Raw genomic sequence first — 24,201 nt, 5'->3', positions numbered from 1 at the left:
GAGTTGCCACTCGAAATTTACAGCCGCGTGTATTTTGGATATTTTTTAAAAAAGAGCAGCGGTCATCGCGCTAAGGAACTTGGATTCTTATGTAAGGTTATTTTCTGTTCTTTTTGCGTTATTGTGATCTCTAAAATTTGGCTAGGAAGTGAAATTCTTTCATCGGACTATCTTCTCCCTGACTGCACGGTGAGCGTGAATTCAGTGAAGCTCAGCAAAAAACGAGCGTTAAAGAGCTCGTTTCGCAGAAATTCTGGCGTCGGCATCATTTGTTGTGAGCGAGAAGTCAGCGTTGTCCGTGAGCGAATATTTGAAATTGATGCAAGTAAAAGAAATATTAAGAATTCTTCTGTCCGAGTCGGAATAGAACCGAGAACTTCTGCGTCACAAGAAGGTCTTCCATCACAGATCCGTGCCCGTGCTCGAAATCGCTTCGAAAAAAAAAACTCTATATGAGTTCTAGGTAATGCGAGGAGTGCCATTAACATGTCTAATATTGCGTGGCAGAAGCGGAGAATCACACTAGACGTTAAAAATGTGCGAATTGGGCATAGAGTGGTCGGTTTAAAGGTACTGTTTAATTGCACGCCAATTACAAAGCGCACTACCATAATTAGTTATCATTATCCGCAATAGCCTCACCAACGTCTGAAGATTCGCGTGATGCCTTTCGGACGCGTAGGGGCTACCCACCAACTAGCAAAAGAAAGAATTATACCCGAGTGGACACTTCGCAACTGTAGTAGGCATTCTAGGATAATTTGAAAGGGCTCATTTTCAGGTGCACATACGTTCATTTCCTTGCGGCACGGTTTAGGTGTCCACCGGGAAGCGAACAGGGTTTTACAGCGAAAGCTGTTATGAGATCATTTCACCGGCCGTTCTTGGTGCCGTAGTTGTCCGCCGCCGCCGCCGCCGGTGTCCGTAACCAGTATCGCTCGAAATAAGAAAAAAAAAACGAAATAAGAAAAATATTCCAGGATGGAACGAGGTTCGAACCTGGGTCCTCTGCGTGGGAGCCCAGTATTCAACCTCTGAGCCACGCCGGTGCTTGAAACTGCTTTGCAAAAAGGTCCTATACAGGCTTCATGTCGGGAAGGAACCACATTAGCATATGCAATATAGCGTGGTAGGAGAGTAAAATAACCACCAAGCGTCGCACAACGCGAATTCTGTAACCAGGCGTCACACAATGCGAATTGCGCAACGAATAGGTTGTTGAATGCTTCCAACCCATCACAAAGGGCTCTACCATAATTCTTCATCGTCATCAGGCACAGCATCGACAAAGTGCGCATAATGCCTTATATGCGTTGAGCAGGTACCAACGCTCTCCGTAGAATGACGAAAAATGGCACAGTGTTTGCTACCCTACTTCTCAAAAATTACAATGATTTATAGCGTAGTGGGTTCTTCGCAAGTGCACTTGTATTGGTTGCCAAGGAAAGGAAGCCCATAAGTGCATGATCCACTTCCTCGGGGTCTCAAAAATTACAATGATTTATAGCGTAGTGGGTTCCTTGCAAGTGCACTTGTATTGGCTTCCAAGGAAGCTCATAAGCGCATGATCCATTTCCTCGGGGTCTCAGTAAAGTTCTTCCCCCCCCCCCCGTATCTCTCCCACGTCAACGTATGTTATACAGCATGACGGGAGAGGGAAACAGCGACCGGGCGTCACCCAATGCAAAAACATAACTGGTGGGCCGTTTAGAGATTCCAACAAATTACAGAGGGCTGAGCCATAATTCCTCATCGTCATCAGTCGTCGCGTCAACAAAGTGCACATAATGCCTTACAGACGTGTAGCTGGTGCCTCGCTTCTCCGCACAATGACGAATAATGTCTTAGTAGGTGCTTCCCAACTTCACAAAAATTGTGATTTATGGCGTAGTGGGTACCTTTCTAGTGTACTTGTTTTGTAGCCCCAAGAGAACTTAATGGGCTCTAGAAACGCCGCTCTTCCAGCTTTCGCTGTGACTGTGTTGCGGTTTCAGCGCAGGCCTGGCGTTTTTTAAGGCGAAGCTGAAGCGTCTTCCAAGTTTTTGAGTGTCATAGATATGTCATTAGGATCCGTTAGACGAAATGACATTGAAGCAATTGCGACCATGTTTGAAATAGGATGAATGCTGTGAAAAATTCTTCATTGGATCCTTCATTGGACCTACCATTTCCCAAATATCTTTTAATGATAACATCTCTTCTTTAAAAATGTGATATCACGTAGTTGGGACGGTGAAGAAGGCCCTTCCAAGGTTCCGAATTTTGGAACTATTCAATGGGAGAACTGTTTGCCGGAAAATGTACAATCAATGTAGAGTACGGTCCACTATTAGAGGCAACCCGCGAGCGCGAGGCCGGCTGTCCATTGCTGGCGTGATTTGCAAATGAGACGCATGCGGGTATCTTCTTGGCGGTGCGTGTCCCGCGTAGTCTAGGTTGACCTCCCTTCCCTGTCTTTCTATAATTTTGTTATCTATTTTTTTTTTGTGGTTCCTTCTTTGCTTTTCACTTTATGCCACCACTGGTGCCCTGCTGAGTGGCTGAACTCAACAAAAGGGGGGTTGAACCACCCTTTATATGTACTCGTGCTTAGAATTCTATGCACACATGGCAAATAGGAAAATATGGGGGTGGGGGTGTTTAAAGGGACACTAAAGGCAAATATTAAGTCGACGTTGATTGCTGAAATAGCGGTCCAGAAACCTCGTAGCGCTGCTTTTGTGCCAAGGAAGTGCTTATTTTGAAATAAAATCACGTTTTTAGTGGTCCGCATCGCGTTAGCGCGCTTCAAATCTCCCGCCTGAAAATACGACTCTCATACGTCACTGCTGCCGTGCCCAACGTTGCCCGCTTTTACTGCGCGGCCGCCGACACTAGTAGCAGCCGAGCGGAAGCAGCGGGACCCACAGTAGCAACAACGGCGCTGCGGCAAAGACTTGCTCGGATGGGCACATTGAAAGCCGTCACCAAGTTGCGGTTGGTCTCGTAATCCTCAGTACGAAAGTGCAGCGAGCACACACGCAGACTGTTTAGCACACTGGCGCAATGGCATGACACTAAGCCACTTCGAGCGCAAGGGTTCATTCCGCGGCATCCAGTGAAAAGACACACCGGTTTCCTTGCTGCAGCACTGGCGTTGTGCAGCATTCGGGCATCCGGCAATATCACACGCATGCGGCATTTTGCCGAACTTTCTGTCAGAGCGACTTTCACGAGCGCGCAAAACACGCACGGCAGTACGCGATCCCGAAACTACCACTGAGACGGGCGAGGCACAGTTCGGCGAAAACGGAACCTTTGAACCACGCGCGCCGTTCCCCATGGCAACGCCACGGAGGTTTTGTTTTCCATGAATCAAGCGGAAACGAACAAACAGCATTTTATTACGTCTTTTGATGCTCGGAATGTTGTTTTTTTACTGCTGCTAGTTTGATTACTAGTGATTTATTGTAGGCCGACTTCCCTACGTCATCGGGATCACTTCGAAAATGTCCCACTCGTGGCGCTCATCATGTGATACATTTAGCTTAATTTCTCGGTAAGTAGGGCACTGCTGTTGATAATATTGCCGTTTTAGAATTTGTCATACATTGGGCTTTCACTCTTACATAAAGTGTTATTTGCCTTTAGTGTCCCTTTAACTCCCCTGGCTACGTCAATATCTTGACCAAAACCGAAACAAGGATAAAAACATATTTTATCGCTCCGCGATATGAATCAGTATAACACTAAAGCGAACCGTATTTTCACAGGAGTAGTTGACTGTTTATTGTACATTGATGTACGAGTGCTCCCACAATGTCTATTGGTGTCTGGCACCTATAGCACCATTGGACATGGGTTCACACAAGTTGACGCCAACTGGCACATTTCCATCCCTACTACTAACGTCCATGATTCTGACTTAATCCTTGTGGTAACTTCAGTAGTTAACCTACACCCGGACACAGCACAGGGTAAATCCCATGCAAAGATGGCATCAAAAAGCACGTAACGAACACTGGTACTCGTTAGGCACTGGTCCAAAATGCCGTCGCCTGACACGGAAAGCATGAAAACTGCTTCGTCTTTGTATTACAGACAGGATGTGAAATTTTAAGCTTAAAATACATTTCCTTGTACGGTATAATCTATTTTAGCTATAACTTTTTAGGTTACAATTGTAGCCGTTATTCTGCATAGCACTAATTTAAACTCTGTGACAATCATTAATTAGACACTTAATAGACTGAGATAGTTTTTAATGGTGTGCTCATGTTATCATTGCGCAGATGTCCACCGCCGAGTGGTGTGGAAACGAAGCCAAGTGACAAAAACCCCTATGGCCACACTGCTGCAACACCACAACTTGAATCTGTCGTGCAAAGCCTCATTTCATGGTTTCTCTTTTGCGCTGCAGGCGACGAGACGAGGACGATACAAGGACACAAGACAAGTGTTGCGCAAACTTACAACTCTGTCCTGTGTCCCTGAATCGTCCTATCGTCCTCGTCTCGCCACCTGCAGCGCAACAAAGAATCCATGAACGACCACCAACTAGCCCATTTCATCGCTCTGCTAATCTAATTTCATGTCGGAATAAACATTGCCGTCGATCTCACGCACAGTGGGAATCGATGTTATGCGAAACAGGTGGTGGAACGTTGGCTCTTCCGCACTTTCTGCGTTCAGCTAAACGTTACTAAGGCGGACGGACGTAAGAACACGCGATGGCGGCAGTGCAACACTATCAGTAACAAGTACTAATAATAAATAATACAAAGGAGTCGGTGGTGTACTATTCGTGTAGGACGTGTCACTCTTTTTTGCTATTATGCCAAAACTCTGTGAGCCGCTGTTGTGCACGGTCTTCATTTGCAACTAAAATGTTCAGGCACAGGTTATCATAGCAAGCGTAAAGAGCGGGTACTCTTATTGATCTATGCTACCGACGCGACTGCTAGCGCTCGTAGGGGCCGGCATTAATTGTGCATCCACTACCTTTTCTGGTCTTGCCGTCGTGCCGCGACCGTTTCAGTTTCGGTTTCAATGTTGTTTGCGGGAGTTTCCGGTGTTATTTCTTTCTTGACTCGTGAAATATTATTCGTTAGCCGTTTTTTACAGGCGATATAGGTTGCCGGCATGCGTATCGCAAGTACATGTGCCTTTTGACAGTTTTTGCGTAAAAAAAGACGGGGACATTTGACAACAGTGCGGTGCTTATTCAGGTAGTGGTGCCTAGAAATATTACAGCAAGACGGCAAGATGGCCTAGCTGGTGAACATTTATGTTTAAAGCAAACAATTTTTAGGCGCACGAATAGCGAGGACAGTGGAGAAATAGTGGAGCCGTTTCACAGTAAAAAAGGGGGCCGTGACTGTTTTAGTGAACCATCCATCGCGTTACACGATAAGGCGTATGACTTTCTAGACAAGGGAAGATTGTTAGTGTCACTATGCTGTTATCATTGTCATGGTTGTGAGGGCAGTTGTGCCTCTTGTTCGACTACGCATTTGCGGTAGGTTCTGTAGTGCTTCTAAAAATTAATCTGTTCAATAAATATTCAGTTGTGAGTAAGAGTTGAGCTCTCAAATTCTTAGTTCTTTTGTCCTCATTTTGCGTGCGCTTAAAAAGCGTTTGTTTAAACATGAAATATTATATAAGCTAAACAGATGTCAGCGAAGTATTGCATGACCACGCTACATACATTTTCAGGCTTTGGTACATATATATATATATATATATATATATATATATATATATATATATATATATATATATATATATATATATATATATATATATATATATATATATATATATACATATATATATATATATATATAATATAAATGTAATGTTCCTACTTAAAAGAACGGAACAGCATTGAAGCTTCAGTATGGAACTGGCGTCCATCTTAATCTGCTTTATTTTTAACTTCATCCTAAATTTCTTTCCTGCCCCGGCTCTCGTGCTTCTTCATTGTCTGTCCAAAGGCTCACACCGCTTCACCCTTTCCGGTTTCTTTTAATTATTCCTCCTGGGGTAATACTTGAAGACATTTTCAATTGAAGCACATTCAACTGATCCACGTTCACCAGTGTACGAATAGGTCTTCAATATTCCGTTCTAGGTGGCTGTCGTGGTCACAGAGTAATGGCCGTAAAATTTGGCACTGGAATCTCTTATTCCTTTCCTCACTAGTACGAGGTCGGTTACTTGAATGTCTGGCATGTCTGCTCGATGTCTCTTGTCGAAATTCGTTTTCATTCGTTTTCGGTTTCCTGCTCCTGTGATTTTTGTTGCCTGTCCTCGACGATCTTGAGGTTTTCAAAGAGTCCCAACTCACGGTCCGTCTGCAGAATAGAGGCTTCTCCTGCACTCCAAGCCACTTGTGTAGGATCGATTATGATGTTTTACGGCTGCTTCTAAAGAGCATTTCCATCCACCAGGAAAACTATCGTACATCTTGATGTACTGTTTCACGTACCGTATGGCACATTCTGCAAGCCCATTCGCCGCTGGATGTTATGGAGCACAGAACTTGACCGATATATTGTGATCTTGAACCAATCTTGCTAGCTTTTCGCTCTTGAACGCGGGGACGTTATCACATACGATTGTCCGCGTAGTCCTAAAGTCTCTTTTGAGGAGGGTAATGACGCTATTTGCATCTTCTTTTCCTGCTCGTGCCACGACCATCCTGGTGCATTCATCTATGGCCAGAAGAAAAGCTTGAGTTTTTCTAACTCCTTCTTGTTTCTTATTTCGGCGAAATCCAGGTGAACTACTTCAAAAGGCACGTTTTAGTGGCAAGGTAGTATACGTTTGAGTGGCAAGGTAGGATGGTCTGCGCGAGTCCTGTTTTCCTTGTCTTTGTCTTTTTAGCGCAGTTTTAGTCGTCATTATGAATCTAAACCAACTAGCCCGACTTGGTGCTCTACTTCAGTATATATATATATACCCCATAGTAGTATATATACCCCATAAAGTGGACGGGGGGATGGCCGCCACGGTAGCTCAGTTGGTAGAGCATCGGACGCGTTATTCGAAGGTCGCAGGTTCGGTCCCTGCCCGCGGCAAGCTATCTTTTCGTCCATTTTTCTTTCTTCACATTTACATTATATTTACTACTAATAATGTCCCCTATACTTTCCTTGGCATTATTGTCTGTTAGCGCTCATTAATATTGTGTATAACAAACAAAAACGAGCCCTTAAAATTTCCACTTCTTTCCTTCAAGGTAGTATCATGGTGTCCGTAGGCTGTTTATATTTGACTTTGTGTACTTGACACACATGGCATGAACGAACATACTGACCGACGTCTTTCTTCATGTGAGGCCACGTAAATCTCTTGGCCAACTTTAAAAACAAGCGTTGGTGGGACTTGATACAGACCTTCAGTGAAAATCAGTTGTTCGGAGCCTTCCCGGAGCATCACTTTATTGATTTCTTCGAAATGTTCCCTGTTGTTTTGTACTGTGAGTCTTGATAGAACATCTGCATCGGTTAAAAGCGGTCCTGGTCTGTGCGATATGGTGAAGTCAAATTGCTGCAAGTAATTCACCCATCTGGCGATACGTCTTTTCGTTTGGGTCAAGAGATGAGTGAGGGCCTGGTGATCGATGAACGAAGTGAACTTCGTACCTTCCACGTACGTACGGAAGTACTCAACGGCCTTCAGAACAGCCAGTGCTTCCTTTTCAGTAGTAGTGTAGTTAGTTTCAGATGTCTTGAAAGTGTAACTGTAGTAATCTACTACGTGTCGCTTTTCTCGGCCGAATGCTTCAATACATTTTTGATACAACACTGCACCAGTCCTATAATGTGAGGCGTCAGTGTTCAGTTCAAAGGGTAAAGTGAAGTCTGGTATGCGTTGAACGGGGTCAGCAGAAATTCTGTGCACGAAGTCACGGTATACTCTCTCACATTCATCACTCCATTCAAAGGGAACTTCTTTCTGCGTTGAGAGCGTGAGGCATCTAGTTTTGACAGCAAAGTCCTTTATGAAAGATCGGAAATCTACACCAATTCCAAAAAACAGACGCAGTGAATGGACGTCATATGGTTTCTTCAACTGCGAGATCTTCTCGACGGACTCTTGTTTCGTGCTTTTGGTGTTCCTGTCGAACACTCTTCCAAGAAACACAACTTTTCGTTGAAAGAATGCACTTTTCCTAAAATTAACCTTGAGATGTGCCAAGCTCAAGGCATTTAACACGTGAGGCAGATGGTCCTGATGCTCAGCCTATGTTTTGGAGAATACTATATTGTCGTCTATGTACAGATTACAAAAAACACGGAGGAATGGCTTTAGGACGTCGTTCATGATCTGGAACCAGGCTGGCGAGTTTTTCCAACCGAAAGGAAGCCGGTTGTACTCGTAGAGATCGAATAGCGTGATAATAGCGGTGTACATTTTTGTTTCTTCGGTTATTGGGATCTACCAGAAACCTTTGCGCAAATCAATGCGAGAAAAATGCCAGCAACCACCGGTCTCATCTATAATTGTGTCGATCTTCGGCATGGGAAATGGTATGAGTTCTGTCTGATGATTGAGAACCCTGTAGTCGGTGCACAATCTGAAGGTTCCGTCTTCTTTCGGTGCGATCGTTATGGGAGAAGCGAAGAATGATTCCGAAGGTTGTATGATATCAGCGTCTAGCATCTCCTGCAACTCTTTCTTAACATCCTAACATGCAAGTCATGTACGACATGAGTGACATGCCGCACTCATGGTGCCCCGCGCCCATTTGGCTCGCTTGATATACCCAAAAATTGGTATTGCGTGACGGTACTGTGTGATGAACGTGAATCTGTGGTGATAACGGGAAAATTTTGACATGGAAGTCGTGTACGACATGATTTACATGCCACGCTTATGGTGCCCTCGCGGCCATTTGGCTCGTTTGATACACATAAAAAATCGGTATTGCGCGACGAGACTGTATGATGAACGTGAATGAGAGAGGTGACGTGAAAATCATAACATGCAAGTCATGTACGACATGATTTACATACCACGATCATTGTCCGATGGCTGGCGTTTCGCTGACTTGATATAGATCAAAATTGGTATTGCGCGACGAGACTCTATTGTGGACGTAAATCAGAGGTGGTAACGTGAAAATCATGACATGCAAGCCATGTAAGACATGATTTACATGCCACGCTCATTGTCCGATCACTGCCGTTTAACTCGCTTGATATACACCAAACTTCACATTGCGCGACGATACTGTGTGATGAACGTGATCAGTGGTGGTAACGGCAAAATTATGACATGCAAGTCATGTACGACATGATTTACATGCCACGCTCATGGCGTACTTGCGGCCGTTTAGGTCGCTTGATATACACCAAAATTGGTATTGCGCGATGATACTCTATGATGAACGTACTTAAGTCAGTGGTGGTAACTTGAAAATCACGATATGGATATAATTTACGGCATCATATTGTCACGCGGTCGTGACGTCGGCGAAGGCAGCAGCCAGCACGTCAGAGCTGAAACTCTTTATTTGGCCGAACTTGTGGCCGGGAAACTGAAAGTCAAACTACAGCAATTCACTGATAGCGGCGAACAGACCGTCGACCGTCGATCAACTGAGAAGCGGTGAAGCGCGTCGGCATTTATACATGTGCCGTCGAATATTCCAGCGTTATCGCTAGTTGTCGCGCAAGTTCTAGAATAAGCTCGAGTGTTTGCGTCTTGCGCGCAATCTTAACAAAACGATCTACAATAATCGAGAAGCTTCTCGAACAATGAGGCGTGGATTGCACTGAGCGTTGCTGACAGTCTTTGTGGGCGAAAACCGAATACAGCAAAAGTGATAATAATAAACGCACGTGGCAATGCCCTCCTCTGAAACAGCATCGTCCCGATGCGTAAAAGAGAACACGGGGGAGGGGGGGCTATGCATGCAACAGTAAATAACAACAACAAAGCAATAAAGTGCAATAAACAATAAGCACAAGGAAGAAGGTACAATAATAAAGCAAAAGTACAGTCCTCAGATTCACTAACGCGCGTAATATGGCTTGAGGCGCACGACATGGACGACTTCAGGTCGCGCAAGGCGCCGCTGAGAGTTCGTAATGCGGTCAGGGACAACCTCGTAGTCGAGTGCGCCAAGGCGTCGAAGTACCCTGTACGGTCCGAAGTATCATCGAAGAAGCTTCTCACTAAGTCCCCTTCGGTGTATTGGCGTCCATACCCATACACGGTTAGGCCTGACTGGCTGCCCAGGCGGCGCTGCGAAAACGGTGCTAAAAAACGCCCCCTACGACAAGTTCTTTGGTTTCGAGTAGTCAGACAGGCGGCCGCATGCAGCACTAAGCTCAGATGCGCAACGGAGCCGCCGCTGTCGGTTGTGTTGCGCTTTGGATCTCGGCCAGTTTCTGGCGTGGCTGAGTTCTTCAGGCCAAGCAATCTGCGTAAACGCAAGAAGCTCGTCAACGTCAAGTATGTTTACGACGTGCAGGAGATCATTTCGGCGCGCTGCAACTCGCAAGTGCAGCGAATCTCATACGACGTTGAACTCGAGTTAAGTTTTACGAGGCATGCTCGCGCGATTAACGACAGTGCATAAACGAAAAGATTGCTGTTAAGAAAGCCGACATGATTTGCATTACACGACGAAACGGAATCAAGAAAGGTCCAAACGAAGGCTAGCCGTCGGCGGCCCGAATGAGCGCATTCGCGTCGTGTGCCGTTTTCTGCCGCATTCAGTCGCAAACACACTTTTTCCCCATGCACGGTCGTAATTTTCAACATTTGCTTCTAGGGAATTCGTCAAATTCTGTCAGCGTGCGGTGGCGGTCGAGAAGCGACGGCGCGCAATGTTTACAGCGGGCCGCTGGAAGCAGCCGGCTGTAAGCTTCCGGTAAAATCGTAGGCACATACGCAGGGTCACTCATGGCATCGTTTTTCTCGTTTCGCACGAAATGCCGGCTGCATATCCTCGTGATCGCCGTCGGCAGCCACGGCGTGCCGTCTGGACTGTACACAGGGAATATATACATATATAAACGCGTGCACGCGCGTACGAAAAGTAATCAGCACGTTAAGTTGCAAACCACGTTTTGCTCGCGTACTCACTTCACGCGTCGGACGGCACGTATCCAGCAGTTCCGTCGCTCCACTTCGTACGGCTTTCAGGGGAACCAGTGAAACCGCACATTGGGATCCTTACCCCCATGTTCGAGGCAATTAACCACGCAACAATAACGGCGGCGACCGCGCTTCGGGACCGCGCGCTGCTCAGAGCCGTCGCCCAGACCACCTGCTTTCGGCACGGTTTGTTGAAGCAGGTATCGCTCGTCAAACATGTCAGACTCTGCAGGCATAGCGGACAAGTTCCTGCGTACGTTTTTTTGAGCACTTTTGAGCCTGAAAACTAGGCGCAAAATTAAGTAAAACGCTTAAAGCAACTGAGAACTGCGTAACTCGCCGGTCGGCGTCCAATTTTGACTACCCAAGCAACTTCGGCGCACGCCACCAGGCTCCGCCACAGTACTCAAAACTCCAGCGCGTCAGCCCTTTAGCGGGTTGGTACTCCATGTGGCGTCGTCGAAGGTTGTAGCGGCGGCTGTCAGTTGTCTGCAGGCTCTTCATCCGTAGGCGGCCGAGCTGTCGTGCTTCTTCGGCGCGCTGTAGGTAGGTGGTCACATCGATGTTTTCCTCGTCGGTCACGTTTGGTAACATGGCGTCGAACGTCGTTGCCGGGCTCCGTCCGTAGACCAACTTGTGTGGCGTCATCTGTGTCGTTTCTTGTACGGCCGTGTTGTACGCGAAGGTCACGTACGGAAGGATGGCGTCCCACGTCTTGTGTTCGACGTCGACGTACATGGCCAGCATGTCGGCGATGGTCTTATTTAGACGCTCGGTCAGGCCGTTGGTCTGTGGGTGGTACGCGGTGGCCTGGCGGTGGCTTGAGTGGCTGTATTTCAAGATCGCATGAGTAAGGTCAGCGGTAAAGTCCTTACCTCTGTCGGTGATGAGAACCTCTGGGGCACCGTGTCGAAAGACGATGCTCTCAAAGAAGAACTTGGCTACCTCAGCGGCACTGCCTTTGTGCAGGGCTTTTGTTTCGACGTAGCGGGTGACGTAGTGGGTAGCCACGACGATCCATTTATTTCCGCAAGTCAACGTTGGGAACGGCCCCAGGAGGTCCATCCCGATCTGCTGGAATGGTCGCCGAGGAGGCTCAATCGGCTGAAGGAAGCCTGCTGGTCTAGCGGGCGGTGTCTTCCGTCGCTGACATTCTCGGTACGTGCTTACGTAGCGAGTGACGTCGGCGGCAAGGTGCGGCCAGTAGTACTTTTCCTGTACTCGTGCGAGCGTGCGGGAAAGTCCGAGGTGTCCAGCCGTCGGGTCGTCGTGCAGGGCATGCAGAATTTCTGGTTGCAGTCCCGAAGGTACAACGATAAGTTAGCTGGCTCGGGCCGGAGAGAAGTTCTTTACGAGGACGTTGTTTTTCAAGGAAAATGAGGCCAATCCTCGCCTGAATACTTTTGGGACGACGATGGTCCTGCCCTCCAGGTATCCCACTAGACCCTTTAATTCAGGGTGGGCTCGCTGTCGTTCGGCGAAGCTGTCGGCACTTATGGCTGCCAAGAAGCTGTCATCATCCTGGTCGTCGGGCGGTGGTGGGTCGACGGGGGCACGAGACAAGCAGTCGGCGTCGGTGTGTTTCCTTCCGGACTTGTACACGACGGTAATGTCGAATTCTCGAAGTCAGGCTCCACCGTGCGAGTCGACCTGAAGGGTCCTTCAAGTTAGCTAGCCAACACAAGGCATGATGTTCACTCACAACGTTGAAGGGTTGCCGTAGAGGTTGGGGCGAAACTTTGACGTAGCCCAGATAATGGCGAGGCACTCTTTTCTGTTGTGGAATAGTTGGCTTCTGTCTTAGACAGCGACCGGCGAGCATAACTGATAACCCTTTCCAGTCTGTTCTTCCGCTGCACAAGGACGGCGCCGAGTCCTACGCTGCTTGCATCGGTGTGAATCTCCGTATCGACGTATTCGTCGAAATCCGCAAGTATCGTAGGCGTCTGCAGGCGTCGTTTCAGTTCATGAAATGCTTCGACTTGCGCTGTTTGCCACCTGAATTCTACGTCAGCGAAGACCGACATCGAATTCAGGTGGCAAACAATTTCACGGCTCGGCGATCCGTGAAAAGTCTTTGACAAAGCGTCTGTAATAGGCGCACAAGCCGAGAAATCGGCGCACGGCCTTGTTGTCGGTGGGTGGGGCGAATGTTTTCTGCGGGTCTGGGCACACTGCACTCTTGCTGATCATGTGGCCCAAAAACAAGAGCTCCTCGTACGCGAAGCGGCACTTTTCTGGCTTCAGGGTGAGCCCGGAGTTCTTGATTGCTTGAAGTACGGATTCAAGGCGCTGGAGGTGCTCGTCGAAGTTCGATGAAAACACAACGACGTCGTCCAAGTAAACAAGGCAAGTTTGCCACTTCAAGCCAGCTAATACTGTATCCATGACTCGCTGGAAAGTCGCAGGTGCCGAGCAAAGACCGAAGGGCATGACCTTGAACTCGAACAGGAGGTCCGGTGTTATGAAGGCAGTCTTTTCTTGGTCTCTCTCGTCGACTTCGATTTGCCAGTAGCCGGTCTTGAGGTCCATCGAAGAAAAGTACTTGGCGTTGTGGAGTCGATCTAGGGCGTCGTCTATACGTGGGAGTGGGTACACGTCTTTTTTCGTGATTTTGTTCAGGCGACGATAATCGACGCAGAAACGTAGCGTCCCATCCTTCTTCTTCACTAACACCACGGGGGACGCCCACGGACTCTTTGAAGGCTGGATGATATCGTCGCCTAGCATTTCGTCGACTTGTTTCTTTATGGCCTCAAGTTCTCGCGTCGACACTCTGTACGGGCTCTGACGAAGTGGCCTGGTAATTTCTTCTATTATAATGCGATGTCTTGCGACCGGTGTCTGCCGATGTCTGGACGACGATGAAAAGCAGTCCTTGTATTGCAGGAGCAGCGTTTTGAGCTGGTCTTGCTTGACCTTTGGAAGGCTCGGGTTGACGTTGAAATCTGGTTCGGGACCTCGATTCGTCGAAGCTGGTTCGGCAGCATCGAAGTGGGCGAAAGCATTGCTGGCGGCCACACATTCTTCGAGGTAGGCGACCGCCGTACCAATGTTAGGGTGCCTATGTTCGTGGCTGAAATTGGTCAGCACTGCCTTTGTTTACCGTCACGCAGCTCCGCTATACTTCTTGCGACGCAAATTTGACGGTTCAGAGCAGGTGCTGATCGCCCTCGATGACGCCTTCAAGGTACGCAGGTTTTTCGGTGCCGACGGAAATAATGACGCTGGAAAGCGGCGGAATGGTCATCTGCTCTTCTATCACATTCAATGCATGGTTCCCTGGCGTCGCGCGGGGCTGGAGCGCTCTATCTGAGGTGAGTGTTATCGACTCAGAGCTCAGGTCTATGACGGCGCCGTGGTACTTAAGAGTCCATTCTAAGTATCACATCCCTGGATCAGTTTTGTAGGATTACAAAGCTCGCAGCATAGGTCCGGTTATTGATGGTGACTCTCGCCGTGCAGACACCAATCGGCCTTATCAGGTGGCCTCCAGCTGTCCGGATTTCGGGTCCACTCCAAGCGGTCCTTACTTTCTTCAGCTCGGTGGCGAATGGCCCACTGACGACGGAATAGTCGGCTCCGGTGTCGACGAGAGCTGTGACGCTGTGGCCGTCGATAAGAACGTCGATGTCGCTAGTTCGTGGTCTCGCGTTGCAGTTAGGTCGTGGCGTCGGGTCACGGCTACGTCGGTTTGTTTCGCTGCTTCCCGTTGCGTCGTCAGGTCTACTTCAGGTCTGCGAGGTTTCGTCGTCAGGGCGCTGTCTGGTTCGCGTCGTGTTCTGCAGGTCTTGTCGCGTTGTCGTCATCGGTGGCCGCGGAGGATATTCGGCATTTCGCCGTACAGCAACCTTACCTCCATCGGTTGCTGCCCTTAGTTTCCCGGATACGGGCTAGGCGACCGGCCCCGGTTTAGGCCAGTGTACTGCCGGCGGTGAGGTGACATGTAGCGGCCGGGCGACGGCGAGCGGGAAGGTCGTCGTTCTTGCCACTCTGTTCAGGTGAGGTAGTCGTCGATGTCGGAAGGCCGTTCGCCTGGCTACGGGCGCGGCGCGTTGATGGCGAATCCGCGTAGCCCCATCTGTCGGTACTGGCAGCGGCGGTACGTGTGGCCGGCCTCCCCGCAGTGGTAGCAGAGCGGGCGGTTGTCAGGGGCGCGCCAAACGTTGGTCTTCCTCGGCATGTATCGCTGGCCGGCTGGCGGGCGGTATGACGTCGGTAGTGGCGGCGGTGGTGCCTGGCGCCGCAGCGTCTTGACGCGGGCGAGGAGGGGGTCGTTGCGTCGGGCTGCAGCAGCATAGCTCATTGCTTGTAGCTGCGGCGGTGTCGGCTGAGGAACACCCAGTGACTGGTGGATTTCCTCGCGTACAACGTCAGCAATCGACGTCACTTCGGGCTGTGCAAAAGGTGCGAGCTTTCGTAGCTCCTCTCGCACGATGGCTCGGATCGTTTCACGCAAGTCGTCGGATCCGAGGGCACGAACAGCTGCGCTGTCTTGAAATGCGTGGCGATTGTACTGCCGGGTGCGCATCTCCAGCGTCTTCTCGATGGTCGTGGCTTCTGAGACGGATTCCTGGACGGTATTCGGTGGATTCCTCATAAGTCCAGCGAAGAGCTGTTCCTTTACTCCTCGCATGAGGAAACGAACCTTCTTCTCTTCGGGCATGTCAGGGTCAGCATGGCGGAACAGTCGGTTCATCTCTTTCGCGAAGACTGTCACCTTTTCATTCGGGAGCTGCACACGAGTTTCCAGTAATGCGGCGGCCCGTTTCTTTCGCACGACGCTTGTGAACGTTTCCAGGAAAGCGCTGCGAAAGATGTCCCAGGTTCGAAGATTGGATTCCCGATTCTCGAACCAAGTCCTTGCCGCGTCTTCCAGGTAAAAGTACACATGGCGCATCTTGTCCTCGGTGTTCCAATTGTTGAGTGCTGAGACCTTTTCGAACGTCTCCAGCCAGGTTTCGGGGTCATCGCTTGGCGATCCATGGAAGGTAGGCGCCTCTCTGGGCGGCTGCATCACGACAGCTGCAGGGGACTACTGCGGCTGTCATGGTGCCCGTTGTCTTCGTCGCCGTGGTTCTTGGCTTGTCCGGTAGCAGTCCAAATTGAGGGGGTAGTCCTTTCAGTCTCCGGCTTGCTCGACTGTCCCTGATGGTGTCGGTGTCTTATTCACGAGCGGGGCGGGTTCACGGCTTGACGGGGGCGGCCAGAACATGAACGTACCCAGCACCTCCACCAGATGTCATGTGGTCGTGACATCGACGAAGGCAGCAGTCAGCACGTCAGAGATGAAACTTTATTTGGCCGAACTTGTGGCCGGGAAACTGAAAGTCAAACTACAGCAATTCACTGATAGCGGCGAGCAGAGCGTCGACCGTCGATCAACTGACAAGCGGCGAAGCGCGTCGACATTTATACATGTGCCGTCGAATATTCCAGCGTTATCGCTGGTTGTCGCGCAAGTTCTAGAATAAGCTCGAGTGTTTGCGTCTTGCGCGCAATGTTAACAAAACGATCTACAATAATCGCGAAGCTTCTCGAACAATAAGGCGTGCATTGCACTGGGCGTTGCTGACAGCCTTTGTGGACGAAAAACCGAATACAGCAAAAGTGGTAATAAGAAACGCACGTGGCAATATACATGCCACGCTCATTGTCCGATCGCTGCCGTTTCGCTCGCGTGATATATGCCAAAATAAGTATTGCGCGAGACGATTGCACGACGAATGTAAATGGGAGGTGGTAACATGAAAATAAGGACATGCAAGTGATGTACGACAAGATTTACATGCTACGCTCATAGCGTACTGGCTGCCGTTTAGCTCGCTTGATATACACCAAAACTGGCATTGCGCGACGTGACTGTATGGACAAACATAAATGACACGTGTTAACTTGAAAATATTGATATGCATATAATTTACGACATGATTTACATGCCAGGTTCATTGTCCAATCGCTGCTGTTTCGCTCATTTGATATACACCAAAATTAGTACTGCGTGACGCGGCTGTATGACGAACGTAAATGAGAGGTGGCAACATGAAAACTATGACACTCATGTCATGTACGACATGATATACGTGCCACGGTCATAGTGCGCTTCCGGCCGTTTTGTTAACTCGATATATACCAAAATTGGTATGGCATAAATGACAGGTCATGCATCGTATATTCCAGAATACACGTTTCATTAGCACGGTATATACCGGATTGGACATGCATGCATGCATGGCAAACATGCTATATATAGTGAACTAGATGCGATGACATGAATGACTTCATTTGCCTCAAAGACTGAACAAGGCCATGTAGCAGCTCTTTGCCAACTGCTTTGCATTACATCGATTCCCACAGAGCATGGGATCTGCCGAATTTTTTCTTTGCCATCTGATGACGTTCATTTTGCTAACGTATTTCTATGAAAGCCTTGGTAGACCCCGACATAATACACTTTCCTGTTGATATAAGAAATTCATTGTGTGTGTCTGAATGTACGATCAATTGAGTCAAGAGTGAATGATTGCACATTAAAGAGAACGCTTAATGCATTGAAATATGTTAAAGTGAAACAAATAAATCAAGAGTCATTCAAGTGAACCTAAAGTGCATTGCGAACATCGGACTTTTACGTGTGATCACCCAAATTAGCTAAAGGGTCAGTGACTGTATCAGTTCCGGCGCGCTGCCTCAGGATCAGTGAGCTCAAAGCAACGTGACAAATGTAATGGCTTGAAATGACACAAGCTCATTAGTTTGCATTCTCCAAGACATTATGCCAACATGGCACCACATATTTTCTTCCACTTGGTTTACCCACCATACTTAATATATGAATGACGTCAGTTATTTCGTTATTGACCTAATGGCATGCTCTTTGCACGTCGCATTGCGTGATGCCAAAGTAGTATGTTCGGACAGGGGTGGTTTGGATCTCCTGAACGGATATGGTGACGATTTCTCAATCTCGTACGCTTGCGCACGTGATCAAAAGACTACTATCTCCAATTATGGGCTTCTTCTATTGAGAAGGAGTACAGAAGGTTAAAAGCCTCAAAGGAAGCACGAAATGTTTCATGATTATCCTTAAAACTTACCGCTCTATTCATTTTGTGAGACAAAGAAATGTCAAAACGAACTGCAAACTTAGAGAAACAATGGAGGTTTGCCGAACTAGGTAGACATGATGCCGGATTAGGAAGTCGGGCTCCATTATCAATGCTCTCTGGGTCGCAGCATTTGAAAACTGTTCTACCATAATACAGTGCCCAGTACTATAAATCATCTCCCCTTTTTAAACACTCATAGGAAGTAGAGGCCTATCTCGAGTTTATTGTTCCCGGTGCAACTTCGTTGTTAAGGAGCCTAACTAAAACTGAATGAACCGACCAACTGTTTGTGCGTAAGCGTTTATTAGTTATGTGGGTAGCTAAAGGTGGAAGCCTTCAATGTCTACGTTTCAAGGTCGTGTGAGGTCCAAAAGATGTGATAAAAAAGAATAGCGCTATATAGCGCAGCTTGCACTAAGGTGCTGGGTCGCAGCAGAGCTGGTGGGCATCTAGCTGGTCCGGGATTGGCTTAGGTTTTCCCCTCTCACCTGTCGCATTGACACTTCTTGCTATACTATACTATACATGGCTATGCTTGCTCTCTTTTTTCTCTATGCTTAGTTCTCTTTTTCTGTATCCGTTTCCTCCTCCAACAGTCATTGCACCCTGCGCGTTAAAAATCGGCGCATCTGTTTCGGGAGCGAAGCAGAATAGGAAGAAGGCGATGAAGAACAGGACGAAGAAAGCGCGTGCGGGTTTATAATGACGATAATCTTCTGTCAACGACACACGGAAAATTTGCTATCTAAGACTTACGGAAAATTTAGCCTTGCTGACGTGTTAAAAGTAGCATAATGTGGGAGTGCGATAGCTCCCCAGGGGCTAAATCAAATCTAAATTGTAGAGAGGCCACGGAAGCCCTGCTGTGGAGCGAGGACCCTACTTCACAGCAACAAGCCATCCGCTTGGCGGAAGAAGTCGCGAAGAGTCAAGATCCCTTTGCCTGCTTCTAATCGCAGCGTGCCAATCCCCGTCACCTAGGCCTCTGTGCCGGGGACGGGGAGTAGGGTGCCTCCTTATCTGGAGGAAAATAGTCATAATCGTCATAATAAATTATTAACACGAAAGTGTTTTGTGCCGGGGTCCACCAAGACTTCAGGGCCGTATTTCCGTCACGGAAATAACGTCGAAAACATTTGCACGATCAGATGGCAAAGAAAAAAGTTCCGTCATCAGGCATCGAACCCACGACCGCTCGGGCCGCAACAACAGATGTGCGGCACGCTAGCATCTGCACCACGGTCACTGACTCCACAGGTTTTACAAAGGCGTCTTTTATATCTATCACTCTCACGGTCGGCGGGGTGGTGTAGCCCTCTGCGAGCAGTAAAGTAATTCCTCCTTACTGTGGCCTCCTCTATTAGCACCTGCTACGCGTTACACGTCCGTCCCATTCGGCACATTTCAATAGAAGTTCAATTTTCTCAATGCCTTAACACCCTGCGAGGTGGCAATCTTAGCACAAGCGTCGTATAAGCGTCGGCCTCGCTCATAGCATCACGCTAATCCAAACCAAAAAATAGCTCAGCGACGCGCGCCTGCCTCACCTGGCTGTAACACCGCATTGGTCGCTCACGCGCTCGCCCCGAGAAAAATCGCGGCCGGGCTACCGGGGCGGCAAAACGCGCTTTGACTTTCCCTCTAGTCCGGCCGTGGTGTTCAATCACATTTTAACATGCCGCGGGATGGCGACCAAGTTTTGCTTTCACCATAACCTACTAGACCTACCACAAGGGTTTGTTTAATCATTTAACATGGACGTAAAATATTGCTACAGCTGCCATTCATCAATATACATTGTACAAACTCTCTTATATCAATATACAGTAAACATTCAGTTACTTCTGTAAGGGCACGTTTTACTTTCGTGTTATTCCGATTCCTATGACAGAGAGATCAACCATCTTTTATTGTATCTCACGGTGGACAAATCGGCGCACGTGTTCTGGGAGCGAAGCAGAAGATCCAGATCGAAGCAGAAGCGGCAGATCCCGCGCACTGTGGGAATTGATGCAATGCGAAGCAGCCGGCAAAGAGCTGCTACATGGCCTTGTTCGTCTTTGAGGCAAATGAAGTCATTCATGTCATGGCATCTAGTTCACTATATATCGCATGTTTCCATGCATGCATGCATGCATGTCAAATCCGGTATATACCGTGAGAATGAAACGTGTATTCAGGAATACACGATGCATGACCTGTCATTTATGTTCATCACGCAATCGTGTCATGCCATAACAATTTTGGTATATATCCAGTTAACAAAACGGCGGGAAGCGCACTATGACCGTGGCATGTATATCATGTCGTACATGATATGGGTTTCATGGTTTTTAGATGTGGAGCATCTTATAGCGGAGTTCAATCCGGTGGTGGTGGTGTGCTCCGTGACCACCCTTACTGCGCATGCGCAAGCCCTCTCTACACACCACCTCTCCCTCTCACTCCCCTTCCCCTTTCCCCCCTTTCCCCCTGGAGGTGGTACAACAGTAGCATTGTAGTTCGCAGACGGTCGGCGTAAGAGTCTACCTCAGCTGATGTCGGTTCCGAGGTAAAGAATTCTTGGGAGTTCGATTCCATGGCGTCGAAAAGAAGCAGCGGGACGAGTAGTTGCGAAGCGTGAAGCGTCCGCGTCACCAACTTGCGGGAACAGAAGGCTCGAACCAAGCAGGCCCTTATTTGCAGGGTAGCTCAGCTGATGTCGCAGCCATCATGTAGAGTAGAGCAGAGTAGACCCCAGAAGCTGTGGCTCATACCCAAACTGGGCGATTGGCCAAGAACCGGTTAGTTTTTAAAGCCAAATTTGAAATCTAAGTTCAAATTTTGCTTAAATATTACGGAAGTTAAATGAATTAGAATAATATTCTACTAATATAATGATGACCGAGCTTCTCATGTATCTTCGTCTTTTTCCACGGACCGAAGCGCACTGTCCACTACAGCGCTATCGCATGTCCGATGCCCACTACAAGGACAATAACGAAGCAACTGACGTCATTCATATTGTCACGTGGTCGTGACGTCGACGAAGGCAGCAGACAACGTATCCGAGATGAAACATTTTATTTGGCCGAACTTGTGGCCGTGAAACTGGAAGTCCAACTACAGCAATACGCTGATAGCGGCGAACAGAGCATCGACCATCGAAAAACTGACAAGCGGTCAAGCGCGTCGGCTTTTATACAGGCGCTATCGAACTTTCCAGCAATATCGCTGGTGGCGGCATTATCTCTCGACCAAGCTAGAACATTCACGGTCGGCGCGCAATCTTAACAAAACGATCTACTACAATCGAGAAGCTTCTCGAACACTGCTTTGCGGACAGCGTCGGTCGTTGATAAACGTCCTTGCTGGTCATACCAGAATAATTCAAAATAAAACAAGACGTGGGCGTGGTATTGCCCCCCTCTGAAAAAGCATCGTCCCGATGCTTGTGAAAGAACAAAGAAGTCAGAAAAAAACAAGTGCATACATAAATAAATTACAATAACAAAGGAAAAGTAAAGTCCCCAGGTTCGCTAACGCGCAAAAAACGGCTTAAGGCGCACGACATGGACGAATTCAGGTCGTGCGCGGCGTCGCTGGGAGTTCGTAATGCCGTCCGGGATGACCTCGTAGTGAAGAGCGCCGAGGCGTCAAAGAACCTTGTATGGCCTGAAGTATCGCCGAAGTAGTTTTTCGCTAAGCTCACGTCGGCGTATCGGCGTCCAGACGCAAACACGGTCGCCGGGCTGGTATTCCACGAAGCGTCGTCGAAGATTGTAGCGACGGCTGTCGGTGTACTGCTGGGCCTTGATACGCAGGCGGGCGAGCTGTCGAGCTTCTTCGGCACGTTGTAAGCAAGCGGCGGCGTCAAGGTTTTCTTCGTCGGTGACGTTCGGTAGCATGGCGTCGAGCGTCGTCGCCGGGCTCCTTCCGTAGACCAACTTGTACGGCGTCATCTTCGTTGTTTCTTGGACGGCCGTGTTGTAATCGAAGGTCACGTACGGAAGGACGGCGTCCCACGTCTTGTGCTCAACGTCGACGTACATGGCCAGCATGTCGGCGATGGTCTTATTTAGACGTTCGATGAGGCCATTGGTCTGCGGGTGGTAGGCGGTGGTGCGGCGGTGGCTCGTCTCGCGTATTTGAAGATCGCCTGAGTTAAGTCCGCAGTAAAGGCGGTACCTCTGTCTGTGATGAGGACCTCTGGGGCGCCATGACGCAAGACGATGTTCTCCACGAAGAAGTTGGCTACCTGGGCGGCGCTGCCTTTGGGCAAGGCCTTTGTCTCGGCGTAGCGGGTGAGGTAGTGCGTTGCTACGACGATCCACTTGTTGCCGGAAGTCGACGCCGGGAACGGCCCCAGCAGGTCCATCCCGATTTGCTGGAACGGCCGGTGAGGTGGTTCGATTGGCTGCAGAAGTCCCGCTGGCCTAGTCGACGGTGTCTTACGTCGGCAGCAAGGCGTGGCCAGTAGTATTTTTCCTGTATTCTGGCGAGCGTGCGGGAAACACCGAGGTGTCCAGCCGTCGGGTCGTCGTGTAGGGCCTGGAGGACCTCTGGTCGCAATGATGAGGGCACGACGAGAAGGTAGTCGGTTTGAAGTGGCGAGAAGTTCTTCTTCAGGAGAACGCCGTTCTATAAGAAAAACGACGGCAATCCTCGCTTGAATACCTTCGGAAAAACGGCGGTCTTGCACTCGAGGTACTCAATAAGGCCCCCTAGTTCCGCGTCGGCCCGTTGCCTTTCGGCAAGTCGTCGGCACGTATAGTTCCGAGGAAGCAGTCGTCGTCGTCGTCTTGTGGCCGCGCGTCGACGGGGGCACGAGACAGGCAGTCGGCGTCAGAGTGTTTTCGTCCGGACATTGTACACGACAGTAATATCGAATGCTTGAAGCCTCAGACTCCATCGTGCGAGACGACCTGAAGGGTCCTTAGAGTTAGCTAGCCAACATAAGGCGTGATGGTCACTGACAACTTTGAAGGGCCTGCCATAGAGGTAGGGGCGAAACTTTGACGTAGCCCAGAGAATGGCAAGGCACTCCTTTCCTGTTGTGGAATAGTTTGCTTCTGCCTTGGATAGTGACCGGCTAGCATAACTGATAACCCTTTCAAGCCCGTCAGTCTTTTGCATAAGGACGGCACCGAGTCCTACGCTGCTTGCGTCGGTGTGTATTTCCGTATCGGCGCAATCGTCGAAATGCGCAAGTATGGGCGGCGTCTGCAGGCGTCGTTTAAGTTCTTGAAAGGCTTGCACTTGCGCCGTTTCCCACCTGAATTCCACGTTATTCTTCGTGAGAAGCGTCAGTGGTTCGGCGATCCGTGAAAAGTTTCTGACGAAGCGTCTGTAATAGGCACATAAGCCGAGAAATCGGCGCACGGCCTTGTTGTCGGTGGGTGGCGCGAAGTCGGCGCCCACCGACAATTAACAACGGTAGCTCAACCAAGTGGATCAAGTTTTTTGGCGCCACCTTAGGATACAGCCTTGCCGAAAGCAAAGGGAAGATTTTGCGCCAATTAATGTCCTTACATCAGTCGTGTTGCTTTGACGGCGCAGCTCCAGAGGCAGCGCCCGGGATTTGACTAAGTCACCTGGCCTTTTAGCTAACTTTGATAAATCACACGTGAAAGTCAATGCTCGCCTAGGCACTAGAAGCTCACTTCAGTAGCCCTTGATTTGCTTTGTTCAATTTCATGTATTTTCCTGCAATATGCATTGATTTTAATGCAAAACGCTCGACGCTTAAATAACGTTATCGTACCTTCAGTTCGCGCATAAACACATTCATACATTTCTTATTTACAATTAAGTTACTGGATTCACGCTCCGTTTACTTGATTTAGTCTTGATTCACTTCATTCTCATAAATTCATGTTAACTCAAAATTCATTCATGCAAATATATATAATTAAACTTATACAATAAATGTAAATTGATCACTCGGGGTTCCCTTGAATATATGCTATTGCGCACTGAAGTCACTTAAATCACTCGTTATTCGCACCCAGTTCACTAA

This window comes from Rhipicephalus sanguineus, chromosome 7 (genome assembly GCF_013339695.2).
Source record: "Rhipicephalus sanguineus isolate Rsan-2018 chromosome 7, BIME_Rsan_1.4, whole genome shotgun sequence".
In the NCBI taxonomy this organism is placed as follows: domain Eukaryota; kingdom Metazoa; phylum Arthropoda; class Arachnida; order Ixodida; family Ixodidae; genus Rhipicephalus; species Rhipicephalus sanguineus.
This window is presented reverse-complemented; position numbering follows the sequence as displayed.